Raw genomic sequence first — 17,878 nt, forward strand, 5'->3', positions numbered from 1 at the left:
CTGTCCTCCAGGAACTTAGCTAATTCTTTTTTGAACCCAGTTATACTTTTGGTGTTCAAAACACCTGGCGGGGAAGTTCTGTGTCAGGGATGTTTTATGACCTGTGTTATGCAGGAGGTGAGACTAGATAATCACAGTAGTCCTTTCTGTCCTTAGAATCTATGAAGTTTCATACACTTCAGTCCACAGTAACTGTACTCACAAGCCCTCTCGCTCACACTGCAAATAATAGAGGGATCTGAGGGTGTCCCTACACCTGGCCCTGGGGCTTGGATCGCACTGCTCCTATCACAAGGCTGAGCTCACGTTACAGCCACTGAAATACAAGTGGAAGGAGTCACCCTGAAAAGGCAGTATTCAAGGGACGCAAGGGAATATTCTTGCACAGCTTGGTCAGAGCAGTCCCTGGGGGCACAGGAACACAAAGACTGCCATTGTGCCAAGCCACTTCCTGCAGGAAGGATGGAGAGGAAGGCTCCTGTGCCTCTTTCCCACTCAAGCCCCCTGCACGCCTCTCCCACAGCCAAGCACAATCAGTGTGAATGCTAAGGGCCCAGTCCACTGTGCTTGGAAGTTAATGGGATTCTCTTTCATTGGATCAAGCCCTAGGTTTGCATCGTGGTACGTTTTTCTAATAGCTTCCATGTCTCCCTAGTTATTATTTGCATTCCTAATGCTAACACTTTCCAGTGCAGAGTGTTGGGAATACCTGTGATGTGGGTTTCAGACACCCCCTGGGCAGCTGTTTCCTTTCGCACATCTGCCTTGCTCTGGATCTCATGGCAGGTGCCCTGGGGGAAGGGTTATAAATCATCCCCATTTCTTCGTCACAACCCTCCTCAATCACCTTCCACCCAATTGAAAATAGGTTGCGTAGAACCGTGCTCACTGACTGGTTCAATTACATGCTCTGTGTGCTTCGGCGCTTTGGTCCCTGCTTGACTTCCGCTCTCGGGGGAAGCTCTTGCAAAGTGTAACTTTCATACAGTTGTGATTCATCGACACAAACTCACAGACGGGGAAAGATCACGGAGGTTATCCTGTCCTTCTCCCAGTCAGTGTATTAATAGCAGTATAACTGTAGTGCCTTAGGGTGCCAGCAAAGATCTGGGCCCCATTGTGCTTGGAACCGTCTGTACGAACACCTGGTGAGAGCCTCTGCCCTCAAGAGCTTACATTTTAAAGAGACAAGAGACAAAGGGAGGGGAAACAGAGGGATGTAGAGGGGAGGTCCAAGCCCAAGGTCACGCTGTGAATTATTGGCAGAGGTGGAAATAGAATCCATGTCTTCTAAGTCAATTGCTAAAGCCACTGGACCATGTTGCCTCTCAAGGCAGGACTGTCCACTAGAGTATGATCCATCATATCTAATCTAGAGGCCAGATCTTCAGCTCCTCCTAAATCCTCTACCCTAGGGGGACAGGCTGAAGACATGCCAGGGTAGGACTGCAATGTGAACAGAGAACACTCTGCGTCTTGCAGAAACTGCTCAGCTCTTCACAGGATTAGGCCCATTGGCTGGAACAGGATTGGGCCTTAAAGGCAGAGTGGAGCCCCAGTCCATTCTCAAGTCCCACTGACCTCAGAGCTCCACACTACGGGGGCGGGGGGGGGGGTAAACAAGTTGGCAATGATTCATTTAGTCCTTTATTTTCATGGCTCTTCATTTGTCCACAAACAGCTTGCAAAATTCCAATCTAGTCCAAAAATGTTGTGGGTTTTTCTTCCCAGGTTGATTCTTAGACTGGACATACTTCTTGAAGGATGCGTTGTAAAGACTTGCTGTTCGCTGCTGGTAGGTTGTGTAAGTCCCCCTCTTTTCCATGATTGGATGGTGGTTGCTGTTCGTATATTTTCATTGCAGTGACTAATAGGAGCCCGAGTAATGGCCCAGCACCCGTTGTGTTACATGCTGTACAAATATAGAAAAAAAGACAATCCCAAAGAGCTTCTAGTCTTAAGTAGTAAATACCTAGCCAACAAAACACAGATTTCAAAAGCCATATGCGTACTGCATTGGGCTAGTTGTGCAATTTTAGATGATTTTCTTAACTTATCATTCGCTCTTCATAAGTATTTATATCAATACATCTTGATGGCTGGAATATTAACTTCAATATGGAAAGAGATCAGCACCATTCAGGCTCATAAGAGACACAAAATCCTTTAAAAACAAACTCCTGTGCTAGCCGGGGCTTTTTCCCCACCCGCTTCTAACTTCTCCTTACTGATATTAAGTCCAGTAGATTCTAATAGGGATGAAACCAAGTAGAGTTGTGTAGAAATTATTCTAAAAACCTATAGATAGAATTTAATAGCAAATGAGATCCTTTATATAGAATTTTTAAAACAGTCTTATAAATTTGCACATTGAATTGATATAGGACTCTATAGGTTGTTTTTAAAAACTTCTTCGGGGAATCTAAATTGGCTGTTAACCACTTTACTTTCACTCCTCATGAAAAAGGCTAAACAAGGGCTGCTTCTTGATTTCCTTCTTTAGTTTCTCAATACAAAGTAGAATTAAAAATCTGATGCTGTAGTAGAATGATGGGGACTGGAGGAAAAGTGCCAGGTTTCCGGAGGAATCTACTTCAGTATAATACCATCCATAGGAACACCTGGTGATAGCCTCTGCCCCCAAGAGCTTACATTCTGAAGAGAGAAGAGACAAAGGGAGAGGAAACAGAGGGATGTAGAGGGGAGAATCGTAGAAGATTAGAGTTGGAAGAGACATCAGGAGGTCATCTAGTCCAACCCCCTGCTCAAAGCAGGACTAACACCAACTAAGGTCCAAGACTATCTAAGGTCATGCTGTGAATCATTGGCAGAGATGGCTGGAAATAGAATCCAGGTCTTCTGCTCTTCAGGGGCCAGGCCTGGCTGTAGAGACCTTTGAAGGTATGCCTATACTGCAAGTAGACACGCACGGCTGGCCCGTGCCAGCTGACTCAGGCTTGAAGAATAGGTGCTGGAACAAGGGTTGCTGGGGAGGTGGGGGTGGACTGCCGCACCTCCTGGCCTGAAGTGGTTTCCATCATATACAGAGTTTATAGTTTGGTTCAGTGGCTCTCAGCACCTCCCTTCACAGGGCTGGATTAAGGTTATGAGGGGCCTAAGGCTAATGGGAATGGGCCTAAGGCTAATGGGTTATGAGGGGCCTAATGGGAGGGAAGAACCTAAGTATGAATTACATATTGCAAAAAAAAAAATTATAAAGTCAAATATTTATCTATATGCATAGTTACATATTATTTATGTCAAATTAACTAGTTTATTCTACTCTCACTACACTTAACTTTTCAAACAAACCATTCCCCCCCTCCCAGCTTTAGCTGTGGCAAAGTCATGAATGATGTCATCGTAATTCAAAGACCCGACTATTTCATTCTCAGTGCTCAAGTGGGACAAAGCACTGAGATGCTCTTGAGTCATGGTGGATCGGAGGACATTTTTGGCCCTTGTTAGAAGAGAGAAGGGAGGATGGAGAGGATAAATTGAATTTGCAGCCATAAATTGAATTTGCAATCTTGAGGGATTAATTTATACAAAGCAATATGTAACGAGACAAAAAATTTCTGATGGCCCCGCTCAGCTGTAACTTCAGTATGGAATGGAGGACCTACAGTAGGGCCTAAAAATTAGGGACTGAAAATTGGAGGGCCTAAGGCTACAGCCTTATTAGCCTACGGGTTAATCCGGCCCTGCCCCCCTATACAAATTGTTCCAGCACCCCTGCTTGCAGGGCTTGGGCTGCGGGGCTGTTTAGTTGTGGTGTAGACATTCTGAGCACTGGGACCCTCCCATCTCACAGGGTCCTAGAGGCCAAGCCCAAGCCTGAACATTTCAACCTCTCAGCATTAGCCCTGGCCTCTATGTCCGCTTAGTAAAGATCTTTCCTACAATAATCTGCTTGCCTGCTGCATCGCTTATTGCTAACAAAACAGCTGCAGCTGCCAATGAACATTGTAATGCTTTAGCTGTGGCTGACAGGCTAAAAAGTGAAACTGCCCTGGGCTCAGTCTGGAAGGAAACTGGGGTGGAACTGAATTCCCCTCATGAAAATGAATTACTTGCAAATTATGATCCTAATGCTCTCTGCTTCTGTAGTGAATAACAATACTCAGCAGGAAGCATTGTCAAAGTGCTTAGCAAATTTAATAATTTTATTAAGATGATGTTGAAGTAAAAAAAAACGGTACAGAGTTTAAGCATAGAAGTTTCTGGTTATCAGGGAATAAGGTACAGATTATCAAGGGGTGCGAAATTCGGTTTAGGAACGGTTGGCGTAAGGAATACATAATCTGCAGTCTCCCCAGTTGGGGGTAAAAGTTTAACGGGTCAAAGTACAGACATCGAGATATGGGGGTATGTTGTTCATATAATGGCTATGTTCAGGTGTGGAGTATAATGAGTAGATACGATGAGGAGGATGGATTTACCCTCATTTGGTGGGATTTAATGTTCAGTGAGTTTATGGTTCCAGTTCATATGGTCCATACTAATCAGCCTCACAACACCCTGGCGAGGTAGGTCAAAGAATACGGAGCCTGATTCCGATCTGAGTTATGCTAGAAGGAATAACTCCACCAAAATTAATGGAATATCACACCCGGCACGAGTGAGATCAGACTTGGCGCCAGGCTATTTTGTGCACGAATTGTTACGGACACGTTTCTGTAGCGCGGGTTGCTTATAAAAATAATGAACACTAAGGCCTGATGCTGCAAGTACTTCCTATTAGTAGTGCATACGGCTGGGTGTAGCTCTACCGAAGTCAATAGGAGCCACTGAAGTCAATGGGACGCCTCTCAGTACTGACAGCTGTAACTGGTAGTAAGCATTTGTAGGCTCACGTAATATACAAACAGATGAACTAACTCGATGCAGCTTAAGCCAGTGGTTCTCAACCAGGGGTACTCAGAGGTCTTCCAGGGGGTACATCAGCTCGTCTAGATATTTGCCTAGTTTTACAACCGGCTACATAAAAAGCCCTAGGAAAGTCAGTGCAAACTAAAAATTTCATACAGACATTGACTTATTTATATGGCTCTATATACTATGCACTGAAATGTAGGTGTAATATTTATATTCTAATGGATTTATTTTATAGTTATATGGTAGAAATGAGAAAGTCAGCCATTTTTCAGTTTGTAAGCAAGTGGTTTTTAAGTGCGGTGAAACTTGGGGGTACGAAAGACAAATCAGACTCCTGAAAGGGGTACGGTAGTTTGCAAAGGTTGAGAGCCACTGGCTTAAGCAGTAAGAAAAGGAGGACTTGTGGCACCTTAGAGACTAACCAATTTATTTGAGCATAAGCTTTCGTGAGCTACAGCTCACTTCATCGGATGCATACTGTGGAAAGTGTAGAAGATCTTTTATACACACAAAGCATGAAAAAATACCTCCCCCCACCCCACTCTCCTGCTGGCAATAGCTTATCTAAAGTGACCATTGGAAATGGCCCAACTTGATTATCATACACATTGTAAGGAGAGTGATCACTTTAGATAAGCTATTGCCAGCAGGAGAGTGGGGTGGGGGGAGGTATTTTTTCATGCTTTGTGTGTATAAAAGATTTTCTACATTTTCCACAGTATGCATCCGATGAAGTGAGCTGTAGCTCACGAAAGCTTATGCTCAAATAAACTGGTTAGTCTCTAAGGTGCCACAAGTACTCCTTTTCTTTTTGTGAATACAGACTAACACGGCTGTTACTCTGAAACCTGGCTTAAGCAGTGTTTCTCAAACCTGTTTGGTACCAGGGACCGGCTTGGAGCCTTCCTAAACAGTGTCAGGGAGAGCTCAGGGACCGGCGCCCGTCCATGGACTGGTCCTTGAAAAACACTGGCTTAGAGGATCTTGACTCTTTCCACATCCAGCTGGGGTTTTTTGTTTTGTTTTATAAAAAACCCTTCAAATTCTTTCCCATTTATTTTACGCTTAGCTGTGTCCCACTGTCATGCAGTGAAACATTCTATTTATATTTATACTACAAATTACATCACAGATTATGCAAGGTGGGAAGATCAGTTCCACTTTGCTTGAAGTTACAAATACAATTCAAAGATTTAAATTCAACCACCTCCCTTAATCATGTCTGCTTCATGGGCATGAATACTAGCAGAAGCCTGTTCTCAATCTGCTAGCGGGTAGAGGCATTTCTGCAGGTTTTTTCCTTGTTGCCTGTTGATGTCTTTTAGAACCCCTTGCCAGTGATGCAGTTTACTCAAGTGCTTCTGAATTAGTGCTACTTTCTTCTGTAATGCATTTTTTGGTTAGGAGGCATCCTCTTTAATAACGAGCCCTGGTTTCGGTTGCTCTGAGCAGCACGTTTACAAAGGTAGAGAATGCTTCTCTCTTGTGTGGATTAGTGTCTGCAAAGTGCTTTCAGAGCCCCAAACACAAGACACTATAGACGTGTGTGGTATTATTGTTTTTGTGCTATGGATTTAGGGGGCATCATGCTGTAAAGGAGACCGTGTAATATCACACATGGTGAGTGTAACCAGGCTGGCCACCTCCCAGCCTCCTCCTGATTTAGAGTCACACTAATGGCAGTCTGCCTCAGTTTCCCCTCTTGGACTGTTTAATAAACTCTTCTGTCCGTTCCCATCCCTTCTCAGATCGTGCTTTATTAAAGCAACAAACATTCACAACAAAGTTTTCAAAGTCCATCCGAAAGTCCACATGCAACAAAGGTTTCTCTTCCTTCTTGGGACCTTTCCTGCTTTGGCAAACCACCCCCGAGACAACACCTGGCTGGAGTCCTAACTCCCAGGACTGTCTAATGGACCCTGCTCACTCCTAGTCATCTCTGATCCCTGAGTGTTCTCCCCTTTGTTTTCTTTCCTTTTTCTTCTTTTTAATGGTGAAGCAGACTTAACTGAATAGTCTATATCTGCCAGTCATTTATAGTCTCTTGCTCTGCCCTGTGTCCTTCAGGTAATGTAACAATCCTAATACAACCCCATTTCCCTGATTTTGCTAAATAACATAATGTAACTTTTTTTATTACCTTAGGATGTTTGAATTCCTCAGCAAGCTTTTCCCTTTCTTTATCAAAGCCGTTACCGACCCATCAAAGGTGCTCAGTCGTTTCTTCCGCCTTACAGAGTGGACTGGTCCATCTTTGTGTCTATTTATTTAAAAAAAGATTTTTGTTTAAGCCACAATGGCACTTCATTTTTCCTATCCAGGCCCAGAAGTATGTCATTATCCTCAACTCTAGGGCACAATTCAAAAAAATTTTTCCTCTTTTTCTGTTAGTGCAAGTTTTTCACCATTTCTCTTTTACATTTTTCTGTACTAGGCTTTTGAATAGGGTATTTCTATGTCAATCTTTCCATTTCTTATGCATGTTTAGCTACTTTGTCCATCATTTCATTCCGGTACCCCAATATGCACGGAGATCCAAGCTAATGTTAAATCTGACCCCATCTGCACTCGTTCTGTTATTAGAAATAGAATTTCATTGGTTAAATCACTCTTACTTCTTGAGACACCCTTTTTTATTGCCAAAAAGCTGGAGATCAAATAAAAAAAGAAAAGACTGTCGCTACTGGGCATACATCCCAGATGCCATTATTGCTAGCATTATTTCTACCAGTTTGGCTGTCGTGACGGCTACAAAATTGAATATTCTTTTAGATATACTAATTCCAAATTGTGGTATACAAATATGTTCTCCTTGCACGTCCTGTTTTTCTTTTATGGACCCATCAGCATATATTTGACAAAACTGACTCCACTTTTCATCTTTTTTTTTCATTTTTAATACCTACGGTCTCTTTTTACTCTTAAGTTTATAAGATAAATCCGAATTCATGTTGGAACATGTGACTGCATCCAGAACACATTTCCCCATGTCTAAAAGTTCTGATATCGTTTCGCTTTTCCCTGTCTTTCAAATTCTGCATCCACGCTGTCACTCGAGTGGCATGTGGGGTTCAAACGTCACGTGCAATAGTCCGCCTATGGAACTCCCAACCATCCTCATATATTTGGTACTTTCATTGTTGCAGTTCCCATTAAATTTGGCTCAGAAGGTTAGAGTCAGTCGTTTCATTCATAGTGTAACTGGCATTTCACTAGACGCTATCTGTAGCATGCATATAAGTGTTGTAATAAACGCACCTCATGCTGTTTGTAGTACCTGGGCTTGTATTAAATCTAATTTTGTAAGTTCTAATTTTGATGTCGATCCGAAACCAGTCTGAATAAGGCTCTGGATACTATCAGCAGTGTTTTCTTGTCTACCGCCCCCGTCCCAATCAATCCCAGCAAGACTTTTAAGAAGGTTAATCCTTCCTCTACATTTATCTTTAATAAACTTTATATGATCTTCCCAAAGTAATGTAGTATAAAATATTACCCCGAGGAATTTAAATCTTTTAACTATAAGTATTTGTTTTCCATACAGATACAGTTTACACTCCTTTGTCATTTTCCTTTTTGTAAAGATCAGTCCTTTGGTTTTGGCAATGGAGAACTTGAAACCCCATGCGTTTGCCCAGTCAGAAGTGTCTCGTAACGCTTTTTTGATTCTCTTTTTCTGCCACCTCAGTATTCCTGTTCCTAACCCACAGTGCACAATCATTTGTGAACAGAGTGACGCTCACTTGGCACTCACTCACTTGAGTCATTTTGAGAGATCATTTATTGTAATACTAAATAAGGCCAGGCTAATAACACTTCCGTGCGGTGTACCATTTTTAATATTATATATAGTCAACATAACTTGCCTAACTCTGACCTGCACGGTCCTTTTACTCAAAAAAGTTTCTGATCCCTCCATACATTTATGCCCTTATCCCTAGTGCACCTATTTTGAACAAGCCTTCCCTCTGTAGCATGTCATGCACCTTTTCAGCATCGAGAAAGACAGCTGTCATGAAAGCTTTGTGCCTCACATGGTTTTGTATTTCAGTTTCTAATTTAACAATGTGATCAGTGGGGCTGCTTCATCTCCACCAACCACTCTGCACCTTATCTATAATGCCATTGTTTTCCAACTAGGCAACCTATCTTCCATTCACCACTCTTTCCATAATTTTACCCAGCCAGGATGTAAGGGCAGCAGGTCCATCAACATCCACTTCTGTGGATAGTTTGCCTGGTTTCCGTATTGGAATTACTAGTGCGTGTATCACTCCTTTTTCCCCATACAATATCTGAAAGTTCTCTTGGAACTATGTAACTGCTTTCAGAGAAAGAGTTAAACATTATGTTGCGTATATAATTAGGGCCCTACCAAATTCACAGCTGTGAAAAACTCATTACGGACTGTGAAATCTGATCTTCCCTGTGAAATCTGATCACGGGGAAGACCAGCATTTCTCAAACTGGGGGTCCTGATCCAAAAGAGGGTTGGGGGGGCTTTGCAAGGTTCTTGTAGGGGGGGTCACGGTATTGCCACCCTTACTTCTGTGCTGCCTTCAGAGCTGGGTGGCAGAGAGCAGTGGCTGTTGGCCAGGTGCCCAGCTCTGAAGTCAGCGCCCCACCAGCAGCAGCAGGGGAGAAGTAAGGGTGGCAAAACCATACTGTGCCACCCTTACTTCTGCGCTGCTGCCTTCAGAGTTGAGTCAGGACCCCTACAGTTACAACACCATGAAATTTCAGATTTAAATAATGGAAATCATGAAATTTACTATTTTAAAAATCCTATGACATTAAATTGACCAAAATGGACCATGAATTTGGTAGGGCCCTATATATAATTTTTCCTGGGGGGTGTATTCTTACTGATAGCAATAGCTAGCTCAAGTTCCAGCCTACAAAACTATTTGTTCAGTATAGTGTCTTCACGTTTACTCCCCCTATGTAATAGTTCATGATTTTCTTCAATGAATTGACTTCTAATCTGCACTTTGATGATTGTCCCTCAGAAAGTTTCTGCTCAAACTTCTGCTTTCTTGTTATTAGAACTGACAAAACAGAAGTACTGATAAGACCCAGGATGTGACTGCTCTTAGTCTGAATTCCATTCATTCTTCTAATTTGCCTGTATATTTGTGATGTCTTGGTATCCTTATCTGCCCACAATACTTCTACCAACTCACTTTCTTTGATATTTTTATAAGTCTTTGTGCTATTGCCTTATTTCTTTTATAGTTCACTAGCAAAAAAAAAAAAAATACAATGAATAGCAAAAAGCTCTTTTATAGGCTTTGTTCCTTTCTTTAATTACCATTTGCATTCCAGCATGTGGTACTTGAATATCTTAGGTATGGCTGCTGTAGCTGCTGCTATTAATCCCTTGAATGCACGGTCATTGAAATTCTCTATGTCATCACTCACACAATGAACATTCACAAATTCAGTATCTTTACAAGCTCACAAATTCAGCTCCCAGTTGGAAAATTACCCACCTGATACTTTAAAAAAATCTAAAAGAGTACTTGTGGCACCTTAGAGACTAACAAATTTATTTGAGCATAAGCTTTCGTGAGCTACTGCTCACTTTACCTTTAACCTTACTTTTGACTTGAAAAGTAGTAAGTATAGAGAAGTTATCACTCCCCAGTCCTTCTTCCTTATTTATTTCCAGTTGTATCTACTTGCAATATTTGGTGTTATAATTGCCAGGTCTAACAAGAAGAACTACCTACCATCTGTTGCATTAAATATAATTGGGGGTGCCACTAGATTGTTTTCAACAATTAACTTCTCTAAGCATGTGCCCTTGTTATCAGTTGTCTTACATTGTGGGGATGTCTGATGACTATTTAGGTCACCACATATCATATAGGGTCTTTTAGCATTCTTCACTATTTCCTGTAACCCCGAGCTTTCTAATTTCCTACCCGGGTTATAGATATTATAAGTCCTTAAAGGACAATTTCTTTTCTGCATTGGGATTTCATCAGCATTATATTCAAGACTTACTTCTTTATTCTCTACTACCGTGTAGTTTAAGCTTTCCCTTATGAAAGTACAAATGCCTGGTCCTCTTCCTAGCTTTTGGTCTTGTCTAAAGGCCCTGTACCCTGGAATTTTAAAAGCAAGCTTTTTAACCCGCGATGTTTACTGCATACAGATGGCATCTGATTTCGCTTTCATACCCAAGAGATTTTCTTTTGGTTCCTGACCATGTGCGATCAAACTATGTGCAGCCCACTTGCATGGCCACCTCTTGCTGCTCTTTATAGGGCAATCACCATGATCTCTCCCAGATGTTGCTCATTCTGTGGTCAGGGTTGGCTAGCCCCAGCCCTTAAGGGGCAAGCCATGCAGTGAGTTCTTCTAAGGGTTTGCCTACATGGTGCTGTATGTGGACTACAAAGATGTGAACTGTAGAGCACACTAACACATTGTGCTTTAACTGCCATGTGTAGACCTGCTGGCATGAACTAAAAAGCTTACGTTGATGTAAACAGGGCTGCATTAACCTGCACTGGGTACCTTTTAGTTTGTGCCAGCCAGGTCTACCCAGGGCAACGTTAGCACACACTACAGTTCACACACCTGTTGTCCACCCTGCAGCAGCATGTAGGCAAGCCCTAAGTGAAGGCTTTTGAGGAATCGTATGAATGGTGTTATCTGTGTTAGAAACAATAGCTGCCTTTTACATTTTACTCTGCGGAATTTGCACGGGTACAGCTACGCAGATTATTTGCTACTTTGATTCGTGTAGTACCAAAGGGTTGACTGTAATGACACTAATACATCGCTACCCTAGGGCCTGATTCTTTGTTGCCCTGTACCTTCGACAGTCATCTACGCTCGTGGATGTAAAAACACTTCTATTCTGGTAGCATTTGATGCCCACGGTGCACTGATGGAAGCACATGCGCAAAGCAATGCGAGTCAGGCCCATTAGCCCTGGCGTGCTGCATGCGTGACTTCATAGTAATACTTAGCTTTTATATAGTGCTCTTCATGAGATCTCACAGCCCTTTATAAATGAGGTCAGTATCTTTACTCTCATTTTACAGATGGGGAAACTGAGCCACAGACTGGGGGAGTCACCAAAGTCCTCCAGCAAAACAGTGGCAGAGGCAGGAATAGAACCCAAGTCTCCTGAAGCTGTCGAGTGTTCTAGGCAATCTGCACTAGGCAACACTGCCTCCTTTGGTGCAGTTAACCCAGGTGCAAGTCACTCTTTTCACTAATACAGTGCAACTACCCTGGTGGTTCTCCCTGTTGCAGCATCAGTGCAAAAACTGCAGCACAAACAAGTCCTTGGTTATCCCAGTGAATTCCAGTGCCTTCAGTTGAATTGCTCTGGATTTACACAGACGTCAGAGTGAGCAGAATTTGGCCTGGAGTTAATTTCCCATCCTTCCAAGGTTGCTTTGGTTTTTAGTTTTTTAACCTAGGCCTCTTTCTTTCTCCAGAGGAATGAATTATTTGTGCTCATCACAATCTCTGGGATTAAATCACTGGCTGCTGAAATCCGTATTTAGCTCTACTTTGCCCAGCCAGTGACCTCAGGCCTGACGTTCAGGGCCTCCCTCTGCGAGGATCCGAGATGATAAAGCTGTCTCTACGCTAACTTCCTCAGTTCTGAACCTCTCCTGGGCAGGGGATCCTGACACCACCACTAGCCCACATTGTCTCCAGAAGTAGAAGATGTCGGCTGAAAGCTCAGTGAACGTGAAGGATGGGGCTGGCTTCCCTCAGGTACAGGGATTTTATTGTCTAACCGCCTATTCTCATCCTCCTAGCTAGGAGCTAGTAATAGGTTGTAGTGCACTTGCTCCATCCCAGTGTAACCTGAAGGCTCCCCAGACAGGACACATGGGTATTCAATTGATTGCAGATTTGCTACCTAGGGTAGGAAGTGACCTGGATACCAGCTACATCTCGGCTTGACCTGGATATCAGGAGATCATTTGACTGGTCCTGGCGAACTAATAGCAAATGATTACTTAAGGGTGTTAAATGACTTCTTTAAAATCCATAGGATTGCGTCATGTTGGGAATTATCAAAGCCTTTTTCTAATGGGCAAATTTCCGGTGTAGATTTCAATGTCGTTTCTGCATGGTCTTTTCTTACAGCAGCCTTACAGGAAACCAATGGGAGCAAAAGGTGCAATTGAAGGGAGACAGAAGGAAAGTTTTTGTTTAGTGGGTTGAAACTCTTGGCTGAGCTTTGTGGGCGCGGTACATGAGATTGGCAGGTGTGTGATATTGACAGACACTCACCCTCACTGCTGTTGTTTAGCTATACTATCCAGCGGAGATTCAGACTTTCGTTCAGGGAAACTTTGACAAGTGGCCTGATGCAATGATTTCAGATTCTGGTTCAGGGTCAAAGTTGCTTTTTGCCAGATCTGGCAAAGAAAACAGCAGCATCTCTTTGGTAGCAAAAATGACCTACTATCTCTGAGCAAAAGCTAGGAATATTGATGATATTGAATATTTTACTCAGATGTCTATTTGCCAGCTTTTGGAGACAATTTATTTATTCCCCTTACTCCCCAGCAGGATGGCACTTCTGTCTGTCTGTGTAAACTGCTTTGTTTTTGCAAAAGACAAGAAAACAGAGAAATATTTTTTCATTAAGCCATAAAATTATGATTCCCACTCCCATACCAGCCCAGAGAATTTTCAATGCAGCAATTTCTTCTGGGATAGGACAGCAGAGCTGTGGCTAAATTATTCATGCTGATAAGCAGCATGTGTGTCAGTTGCAAGAGACAAGTGCGAGTCAGGACTCCTGGCTTCTGTCTCCTCTTGAGCCATTGACTCACTGTATACATGGCTGTCACTTTGCCTCTGTGCTCCAGATTCCCCACTCGTGCAGTGATGATCCTGACTCACCTTGCAGGCGTGTTGTGAGAATGAATTAACGTTTGTAAAGCACGAGGAGACCCTCAAACGAAAGGGTTGCCCATGTGCACTGTATTATTACAACTCTGTGGAAACACACACACTCATTCGCTCCCTGGTAGACAAGCTTAGTCATTAACATACTTTCAAACACTTTAACCAACTTCTTTGGGGGCCTCATGTCCTGAAACACCACCGTTCTTAGCCGAGGAGTGAAATTAGATTTAAACTCTCCCGCCCCTTAACCTTCTTATGGTGTGGTGAGAGAGCAGGAAAATCTGTCAAAGCAAAGGGCCCAGTGCTACTTTCAGTTAAGTCAATGGCAGTTGTGAGGATGGCAGGGTTTGGGGCCTGATCCAAAGCCCATTGAAGTCAAAGGAAAGACTCCCACAGACTGTCCCTCCGCTGGATGCTGGATCAGGCCCGTGACTCCTGTAGGAAGTCAATGGGAGTTTTGCCTCTGTCTTCAGCAAAGCAGGCTAAGGCTGGCTCTTGAATGCAGCTGAAAGGCAGAAATGTGGCCCTTTGTAACTGAGCTTTTATGACCTAAATGCACTGGCTCTTTTGTAGCCTGCTGAATTGCTCTAAGAGCTGTGAGCACTTGGGAGAGCACAGTCTTAGCTGGCAAGAGTCGGCCTTGCTCCACTGCAGTCACGCTGCGAATCTGGCCCTGGATGTTTAATGCCTTCAGTTTGTTTTGGAGTCAAAACACAAACGGAAGTTATTAAAATGACAGATGCAATCACATCAGAGACATATTTTAAAACTACATCAGAGGTCTCTGTTAATGCTTGTTTTAAAAAAGAACCGGTTTGTCTTTTTAAATTCCTTTACAACCGTCCAGCAGAATTACAGATTTAGCGAAGTAGCCAGGGAAATCCTTGGGAGGATTTATTTGCCACAGCTATAACTCAATCATAATAAAAATGAGCAACACATCTATCGTGACAGACATCTGTGCCCTTCAGAAGATGCTGGCATATAGAAAGTAAGTCTGTCCTTGGCAAGAGCAGATGAGCTTCATGCAACAACATGCCAAATAACCATCAGTTATGCATGAAGAAGGTGTTTCTTTATGCCCAAGTTGGATTTCTTCTGTGTTCAACTAAAATCTTATCTAAGCCCCTCTCCTGGCTGTGGGGCATTTCTCTTAGTCCTCCATTAGGTTTCACCTCAGTGGACCCTGACTTTACATAACTATGGCATAATATTAAAAGGATGTGTAGACTTTGGCAGTGCATTTCCTATGAGGATCTCAAAGCAGCCTGTAGGCACTCAGCCTCACAGACCCTCCCTGTGAAGTCAGTACCGCTATCCCTATTTTACTGATCTGGATCAGAGCGGCTGAGGAGCCAAGCCCGCGAGAGCCAAATTGCGCCCTGCAAGGGGCTCGACAACTTGTAGGATCAGTAACTTTCTCAAGGCTGCACACTGAGCTGGTGGTAGAACTGGGAGTACAACTCAGGGATTTCCAGCTCCCACCTGCGGGGTGATCAATTACAGTTTATTCTGATGCAGCCATGCTTTTAAAGGCCTGGTCCAGTATCCTGCCCTGCTGAAGTTCCGAGACATTTCTCTCCCACTCACAAAGTACAATAAAGCTCCCATTCAGTTTGTTGGTTGTTGTGTGTGGGTTTATTGAAGGTGTTGGGCTAGTGAGCCTTGGGACCGAATTCCTTGTGTTTCATAGAATCATAGAACTGGAAAGGACCTCGAGAGGTCATCTAGTCCAGTCCCCTGCATTCGTGGCAGGACTAAGTATTATCTAGACCATCCCTGGCAGGTGTTTGTCTAACCTGCTCTTAAAAATCCCCAAGGATGGAGATTCCACAACCTCCCTAGGCAATTTATTCCAGTGCTTAACCACCCTGACAGTTAGGCAGTTTTTCCTAATGTTCAACCTAAACCTCCCTTGCTGCCATTTAAGCCCATTGCTTCTTGTCCTATCCTCAGAAGTTAAGAAGAACAATTTTTCTTCCTCCTCGTAACAACCTTTTACATACTTGAAAACTGTTATCATGTCCCCTCTCAGTCTTCTCTTTTCCAGACTCAACAAACCCAATTTTTTAAATCTTCCCCCATAGGTCGTGCTTTCTAGACCTTTAATCTATTTTGTTGCTCTTCTCTGGGCTCTCTCCAATTTGTCCACATCCTTCCTGAAATGTGGCACCCAGAACTGGACACAATACTCCAGTTGAGGCCTAATCAGTGCAGAGTACAGCGGAAGAATTACTTCTCGTGTCTTGCTTACAACACTCCTGCTAATACATCCCAGAATGATGTTGGCTTTTTCTGCAACAGTGTTACACTGTTGACTCATATTTAGCTTGTGATCCGCTATGACCCCCAGAACCCTTTCTTCAGTACTCCTTCCTAGGCAGTCATTTCCCATTTTGTATGTGTGCAACTGATTGTTCCTTCCTAAGTGGAGTACTTTGCCTTTGTCCTTCTTGAATTTCATCCTAGTGACTTCAGACCATTTCTCCAGTTTGTCCAGATCGTTTTGAATTGTAATCCTATCCTCCAAAGCACTTGCCACCCCTCCCAGCTTGGTATCATCCACAAACTTTATAAGTGTACTCTCTCTGCCATTATCTCAATCATTGATGAAGATATTGAGCAGAACCGGACCCAGAACTGATCCCTGCTGGACCCCACTCATTATGCCCTTCCATCTTGACTGTGAACCTCTGATAACTACTCTCTGGGAACGGTTTTCCAGATAGCAGATAAGTTGCCTCAAATCTGACTCATAGGGCTCACCTCAAGAAAGGGAGCAGAGTCCACAACAGGCACCAACCTCTCCTGGAGTGGCTGCCACTTAGTGCCTATTGGGTTCTGGACATGTGGCCACTGACTGCATATTTAGACAATGTTTACAATGTTGGCAAAGTAAGCCAACAAAAGTACATACAACTTCAGCCATTCCTCAGGGAACAGAGGGGATTTTCTACTGGTGTCAGGCTTCCTATGAGACTATCCTTTTTATGTGTCTTTGAAAATCCTGTCCTGAGCTGTCCTGCCTCCTTTATTGAGCATCCAAGGGAAATGCCTCGGGGTTCAGGTTTCCAACCAACCAGTCGCCGGTTGCTTTGCGACACTAAAGAATCTGGGGTGGGTGTTGCCACGACCACCCGGGGCCCATTTTGGCTCCTGAGGGGTCTTTACCATTCGTCATGCTCAGACAAAGCTGTAGCCGGAATTTCTGAGGGAAACCTGATAGGGAAATTGGAGTGATTGCCCTCTGGTCTAGACTATTTCCTTTATTCTCTTCTGCACTTCCAGTAGCAGAACTTTCCTTCATCCTCACCTGCAGAGCCTGATAGATAAGGCCCTAGTTGAGGGGTCCAGAGGTGACACAAAGGCTAAAATGAAGGGGGCCTGTAGCGAAGTGAAGACTCACCAGTGCGGCGCCTCCTGCTGGTCATCTGGGAATTAGCTCTTTTCCTGCGTACGGCGCACCCTCTGCCCGTGTCTTGCCTGCCGCTGGCCCCGTGTCCCTCCCGGACCCCGCTGCCCTTTACCTCGAGGTTCTGCCCCAGCAGTACCCACGCTCTGGGTCTCCCCTCCCAGGGGAACCCCCAACCCTCTAAGCCCACCTTGCCACAGTGGCTACTGCCGGTCGTCATCTAGCCCCCGCTCACTGGGGCAGACTGCAGTCTGTAATGGCCACTCATCACTGGCAAAGGGTTCGGACCTGCTGCCTTTGCCTATCCCCAGATTCTGCCCCTCTGCAGCCCCAGTACCTTTCAAAGGCCTTCCACAAGGCCTGCAGGCTGGGGGGCTACCAGGCTGGAGCTCCCCAGCACTGCCCTGCTTCGGTACCTTGCTCCCAGGCAGCTACCCCTTCCCACTCCGGGGCTAGAGCGACATGCCTCCAGCTCCCAGTCCCCAGCCCTCTTATAAGGGCCAGCTGGGGCCTAATTGAGCTGGCCACAGCTGTGGCTGCTTCCCCAATCAGCCTATCTTGGCTGCTTTCAATCCCTCTTCTCCAGGAGTGGGGTTGCCACCCCACTACAGGGCCTATCTGATCTAAATCGAGATCTAAAACACAGATGGCTGTCCCCCACTCAGAACCGTCACGCTCCCCCGGGCCTGCAGG

The 17,878-nt window shown here is 44.1% G+C and overlaps 1 long non-coding RNA gene across 2 annotated transcripts; it reads right to left on the minus strand.

The window, feature by feature from the left end:
• Positions 1-1,857: 1,857 nt before the first annotated feature.
• On the minus strand, positions 1,858-17,653 carry LOC122463879. 2 transcript variants are annotated; one of them, XR_006287585.1, is made up of 3 exons: positions 17,523-17,653; positions 7,019-7,138; positions 1,858-1,912 (listed from the first exon to the last, which is right to left on the minus strand). It is a non-coding gene; the product is annotated as an uncharacterized LOC122463879 (long non-coding RNA). The 2 variants fall into 2 exon arrangements; XR_006287584.1 differs by lacking the exon at positions 17,523-17,653 and adding an exon at positions 10,480-10,588.
• Positions 17,654-17,878: the final 225 nt, after the last annotated feature.

The sequence above is a fragment of the Chelonia mydas genome, chromosome 26 (assembly GCF_015237465.2).
Source record: "Chelonia mydas isolate rCheMyd1 chromosome 26, rCheMyd1.pri.v2, whole genome shotgun sequence".
In the NCBI taxonomy this organism is placed as follows: Eukaryota; Metazoa; Chordata; order Testudines; family Cheloniidae; genus Chelonia; species Chelonia mydas.